The 6,308-nt window shown below is 37.1% G+C and overlaps 1 non-coding gene across 1 annotated transcript; it reads right to left on the minus strand.

Moving 5' to 3' along the window:
• Positions 1-2,339: 2,339 nt before the first annotated feature.
• LOC149010954 (small nucleolar RNA R71) lies at positions 2,340-2,446 on the minus strand. The gene has a single exon (XR_016174883.1). It is a non-coding gene; the product is annotated as a small nucleolar RNA R71 (small nucleolar RNA).
• Positions 2,447-6,308: the final 3,862 nt, after the last annotated feature.

A 6,308-nucleotide genomic window follows, 5' to 3' on the forward strand; every position in this document is an offset into this window, starting at 1 on the left:
ATTACGGGGGTTAATAATTGATGGGAGTCTCAACATATTGGGTCGATACACTGCCAATAAGTTTGAGATGGGTCAAACAGGTCCATTGTGGAAGTGGATTAGGGTTTGAGATGCTATTATAAATAGCTATGATGGGTTCCTTCAATCACTTAAGTTCTGTTGTTCTTTTCTCTCTCCACAAAAAGAAGTATGGTAGAAAGTCGAGGAGATTGGAAAAGGCTTCGTTACCCTATAGATTTGGCATTCAAGGTTTGGATTAATCTTCAACATACGTTCCTAAAATGCTAGGGTTGCTGGAATTTTCACCCATTATAAATAGCTATTTTGGTTGAAGGAAGTAACACGACATTCTACTTTTTGTCATCATCATTAATTTCTATAGCCGAAAACAGCTTCTCATGAGTGATCATAAAGCCTTTCCATTGCCAAGCATCCCTATGGAGTCTGTCAGTTGGAGAAATTGGAATTTCCAAGAAACACTCCAGACTTGCATTTTAACTTTTCATAGTGAAATGAATGCTAAATAGTTCACGAGGACATTCTAGAGTCCAGGTGAGTTTTCATTCAGTTTTACACTAGTGTGAGTGGACAAAAATGGAGTATTTAGGTGAAATCTATCATTTGGGATCAATCCCCGGTTCAGTCCATCTCGATTCCTCACATGCATTCACGTTATTTAAAATATTTAAATTCCCTCCAAAAGAAAAAGGTTAAGAAGGAAAATTTTGAAAGCCATGTAACTAAAAATTCCATTACAAGGTTTAACATTGAAATAAAAATGAAATTGATCGAAATGATTGCTGACTATACTGCTTAAAACTTTGAGTTATCTTTTAGTTATTTTATTTCTTTTTAACTTGACAAAATAACTTTGATGGTTTAATTTATTTACTTAAAAAATTTGTTCTTGATGAAGGTTTCATTGATGTAATTGGCGAAGGACCCCCAGCCCACAAGTCCAAATCCTCCCCACCCAGCTTGCCTTTGCACCCATGCACTCATACTCGCATGTGGGACCCACACTCACAAAATTTGCTTCTTGTTAGGTAGGGGCAGCGTGAGACCCACACATGTGAGTGTGGTTGTATGGGTGTAGGGGCAGTTTGGGTGGAGGGGATTTGGACTTGGGAACATGTAGAATTGTGCATTAGAGCTCTTTAAATCAATGTGACTCATAAGCCACCTAGATAAACGAATTTATTAGTTGAGTCAAATTAAGAACTCAGAGTTTCTTTCAAATTATATTTGGAATCATATCTCAAGTAACCTAGGAAGTCACTCAAAACTCTAGTATTTTCATTAATTGATTTGATAGTATTATCATTCGTGTTTTTGTTAGTATAATTAATAGCTAAATCTTAGTTATTTCTCAGTTTTGTTCAACTAGATAATTAAAAGTGCTTTTAAAGTTAGTACATAGTTTGACTCAACTCGATCCTTGTGAGAATATCATCCCCTGACCTCTATATTACTTAGGCAACCTCGTGAACTTGCAAGTACAAACGCAACAAGTTTTTGGTGCCGTTGCTAGGGATCGATAAACATTAAAATTGCTACTAACTAAAACTATGTTTTGTTAATATAGTTCTTTGTTCGTTAAAATTCTGGTTTTTTCGTTTAGTCTGTTTTTCCCCCTCTTTCTTTCTTTTTGCTGCTACTTTTTGGGTTTGATTATTTTTCTAGAATTTCAGTTTTTATTTTATTCTTCATGTTAGTCATAGTTCGGTTTGTTTTAATTATTGAATATAATTTTTCTGATTTTGCTTTGTTCTGATTTTGTTCTCTTCAACTTGTTTTCCCCGTAGTTTTCTCTTACTTTTTCAGGTCTGGGTAGTGCATGACTCGAAGGTCTTGAAGTTGTTCTCAAAGCACCTACTTTAGAAGTAGCAATGGGAGATCAAAACACCTTAAACATTAACTTCACAATAATGGACTGCAAGACGTAGTACCAGCAACACCTAGGAGGACTTTGAGAAACTACACAGACCCTTTTTTTAGAGCCCAGTGTCAAGCATTAGAAGGTTTGCAATCGAAGCAAACAATTTTGAATTGAAACCCGCCTTTAGTTTAAGATGCAGTGCAATTTCATGGATTGGTCATTGAAGACCCAATGCACACCTAGAGGCATTCCTAGAAATTTGTGATATTATCAAGTACAATGCAGTTAGTGAAGACGCCATCCGTCTAAGACTTTTCCCTTTTTCTTTGTGTGACGAAGAGAAGACATGGCTATAGTCCTTACCTCCAGATTCAACTAGGACTTGGGACTCTTAGGTTCAAAAATTCTTAAATAAATTCTCCGCCCCCCTCCCCCTCCCCCCTCTCCCATTAAGTTTGCTAAATTGCGTAATGACATTGTTACTTTTGTGTAGGGAGAAGGAGAGTAATTACATGAGGCATGGGAGCATGTTAAAGAGTACTTACGAAGATGCCCACACCATGGTCTTCCCTAGTGGATGATCGTTCAGACCTTCTATAGTGGGTTGAATGCACAATTCAAATCCATCATAGATATGGCTGTAGGTGGATCAATCCATAACAAAGAACTTGACAAAGTCTATGAGTTGATGGATGAGATCGCAACGAATTCCTACCAATAATCATTAGATAGGCAACCAAGAAGTAAAGTTGCAGGGGTATATGAGATCCATGCCATGGTTGCAAATGAAGCTAAGCTTGATGCAAAATTGAAAACTCTTGGAAAAAGAGTTGAAATTTTAATTGTTTCTAAGATTCAGGGTTTTTTTTTTTTTTTTGTGATTTGAGCAGTGGTAGCCATGATTTTGATACATATTCTAACAAATCAAAAAATGAATATTTTGTTTCTAATAATTTTAGCAACTCTTAAGGTAACTTGTACAACAATAATACCACCCTGGGTGGAGGAACCATCCAAATTTTGCACAGAAAGAGCAAGAACAACAAAGACAAGAACCCAAAGCCCCATTCCCTACTAATAATTTGGAAGAAATGATGTCATAGATGACAAAGACTTCTACTGACTTTGTGAAAAATGTGGGTGTGCATAGCCAAAATCAGGAGGCATCGATACATAATTTAGAAAAGCCAATAGGCAACTAATTTCTGAAAAGCAAATCCAATGGAGAACTATCGAGTAACACAAAATCAAATCCAATGGAGAGAGCACAAGCCATTACATTGAGAAGTAGTAGAGAAATAAACACTCCTGTTGTAGTAGTGGAGGGGGAGAAAAGAAGCAGCCAGAGAAGCAAGACAGCTCTAAACCTATTCATTTAGATGTTTTTACCTCCAACCCCTCATTTAATATTTTTTCTATTCCTTTTCCTAACAGGCTTGTTAAAAAGAGAGAGGACCAACAATTCCTCAAAATTTTAGATGTCTTTAAAAAGCTGGAAACTAACATTCTTTTTGCAAATGAATCTTTCAATGCAGAGCTATGCAAAATTCTTGAAAGAGATCATTGCAAAGAAGAGGAGACTTGAAGATTATAAAACTATCAAATTAAAGGATGAGTGCTCAACGATCCTTCAACAAAAGCTTCCACAAAAATGAAAGATCTAGGGATTGTTACTATTCCTTGCCAAATTGGTGATCTTTCATTTAATAATGCATTACGTGACTTAGGAACTTCAATTAATTTAGTGTTGTATTCAGCGTATGAAAAGTTGGGGATTGGGGAGGTTAAACCTGCAAGGGTATCGTTGTTATCGGCAGATCAATCTATCAAGTACCCATGGGGAATTTTAGAGGTTGTGCTAGTAAAAGTAGACAAATTTATTTTTCCGGTAGGTTTTGTAGTGCTCAAGATGGAATAGGATATTGAGGTCCCCATTATTTTGAAACGACAAGGAAAGTTAACACTTAGGGTAGGAGATGAGGATACCACATTCAATGTCTTTGAGGCTATACACCACCCTAGTGCATATATGGATTGTTTTGGAGTGGATGTAACCCTTATCCCAAGCAATGATAGACCATGACCCCTTAGAGATGGTATGTGAGGAGTATGGATTAGATGTGGTACAAACAATGTTGCATGAGCTAAATTCAGGGAAATCTTTTACTAGGCTGTTTGCACCTTGCTGGACTGAGACAATGAAGGAAGGGTATAAACCAAAACCTTCTATTTAGGACCATGGGTTGCGTCTTAACCACTAGTTGGGAGGTGGCTTCGATCCCCAGAAGTCACTCCTATCTTTGACCTAAAAGTTGGGGGTAGTTTGGTTGCGAACTATAACACAAAACTATTTGGGAGGCAATCCAAAGTTTTTCTTTTCATTATTTCTTTGATTTTTCACTTGTTAATTTTTTTAGGTTTGATGTTTTTATTTTCTATTTGTTTCTTTTTCCTGAATTTTTTTTAAGGGAATGAAGAGAGGAGAGCGAAGTTGAGCTACTTTACTCCTAGAACTATGAATCAAGGGAGTATCCTAAACCTACTTGATATCTTATTTCTTGCTTGTCTCACTGTATGCACTTTCATTCTATTGTTTTTTTTCGACACATTGAGGACAATGCTCATAATAAAGTTGGGGGTGGATATTTTACTTTTGGGATTAAACTCATTTCGTTGACATTTTTTCAGACACTTTTTCAAAACCAAAATTTTTTTTGTTTAAAAGTAGTTTTTCAAATCTTTTCAAAACTCTGTCATTGGAGCTTACTTATTTGTTAGTAAAGTAAAATAGAAAGAAGTGATGACATTTGAATTTCTTGTCTTATTTAGTATTTCGTGTTTTAGTTGTGTTTTTCTAATTCTCTGAATAGCATGAAATTTGCTAAACATCAAATGAGTAAGTGAACTATGGACACTAACTATGTGCCCAACCTTTTAGCACAACACCTTCCTACTAAGTCATATGCACTTAGAGATAGCCAAATGAGACATGCAATCTTGCTTATTCAATCAACAAATTAGAACCCACCTTGAATGCTCTCTTGAGGTGAAATTCACAAGAGCTCCACTTGTTTGGGGATATGATAAAGGCCATTCTTCTTGAGCTAAAATTTTGAAAACGATATATTCTCTTCTATTTACTTCCACCCCTACCATATTTTACTTCATCTATTATTTCATAGAGATGCACATGGTGTATTTGTTAGTATCTCATTAGAGACTCTCCCAAGTTGTGTGATCCCTTGAATAGACCAAAGGTAACTTGGATTGTTAAAAACATGGTGAGGATTAAAAGCATTGTGGGTAGATTTTCCTTGCATTTGCCGGTCCGTATTTAATGCCCAGGGGTGTCAATTTCCAACCTGAACTGTTAAAATTGGACCAAACCGGCCCGAACCAAACCTTAATAGGCTATGTTTGGGCTGAGGGTCCTCAACCCGAATGGTTTCGGGTTGGGCCGGGCCAGCCTAAACCGATAGGCCGGAACTTGAACCACAGTCCGTTAACATGTTAATATAAATGAATTAAATACTTAAATGAACCATTGAACCTAATTTCCCTTATGGTTCCGTTTCGCTGTTTCAAATTTCATTTCATTTTAACCGTTTCACTATTTCACCAAATCAAGGTTTCACTTTCACCGTCTCAGGTTTCACTTTCACAGTTTCATTTTTACCTTTTCTCTTGTTCATCCTCTCGGTGATGGTGACTCTAGCAACAACAAGCAAGTAGTGGCAACAATTGTGCTCGACTGCACTTCAGTCTTCAACTTCTTGGTTCTTCTTTCTCGCGCTCTTAATCGCCTCAACGATTCTAGGTAACCTTACATCTTGCTAGTTCTTCTTGCCACCCTTCTCTTCCCTCAGCCAATTTATTTTTTGGAGTGACAACCACAGACCGTCATATATTTTTCTTATTATTTACTAATTTGGAAAAAGATATTGTTGTGATTAAAATATCCACTGCCGGTTCATACTGGTCGAACCAATCTTAACCGGGTTTGATTGAGAGATAAAGGAAGGATGATTAGCGACGTCCAAAGAGGAGCGATGATCCGACGGCTATGATTGAAAAAGTGTTATAAGCGGGAAAGCTAGTATAAAAGCGAGGGAAGATTCGTAACAAGGTAAGTCTCTAGAATCAACCAAAACTCTAAGCTCACTCTGATTGAATTCCATTACTAGCATTTTAGAAGCTCTAGAGAGCTCTGAAACACCATCTACACCATCTTGACTAGATCGTCGGAGACGAGACGCCGATCAAGACGATCGGCTCCGTTTCTTACTGGTATTCTGTTTCTTTCAGGAGTGAGAGGTTGATCGATCGAAGAGCAAACCAGATGGAATCAGATCTGAGGAGTTCGGTGCAGAAAACTACGGTTCAAGGCGATCGGTAGAAATAGCACCAACAGATATCATATTTTGAAAAT

The sequence above is a fragment of the Hakea prostrata genome, chromosome 7, assembly GCF_041222555.1.
Source record: "Hakea prostrata isolate BN-2017 chromosome 7, UWA_Hpros_2, whole genome shotgun sequence".
NCBI classification, from domain to species: Eukaryota; Viridiplantae; Streptophyta; class Magnoliopsida; order Proteales; family Proteaceae; genus Hakea; species Hakea prostrata.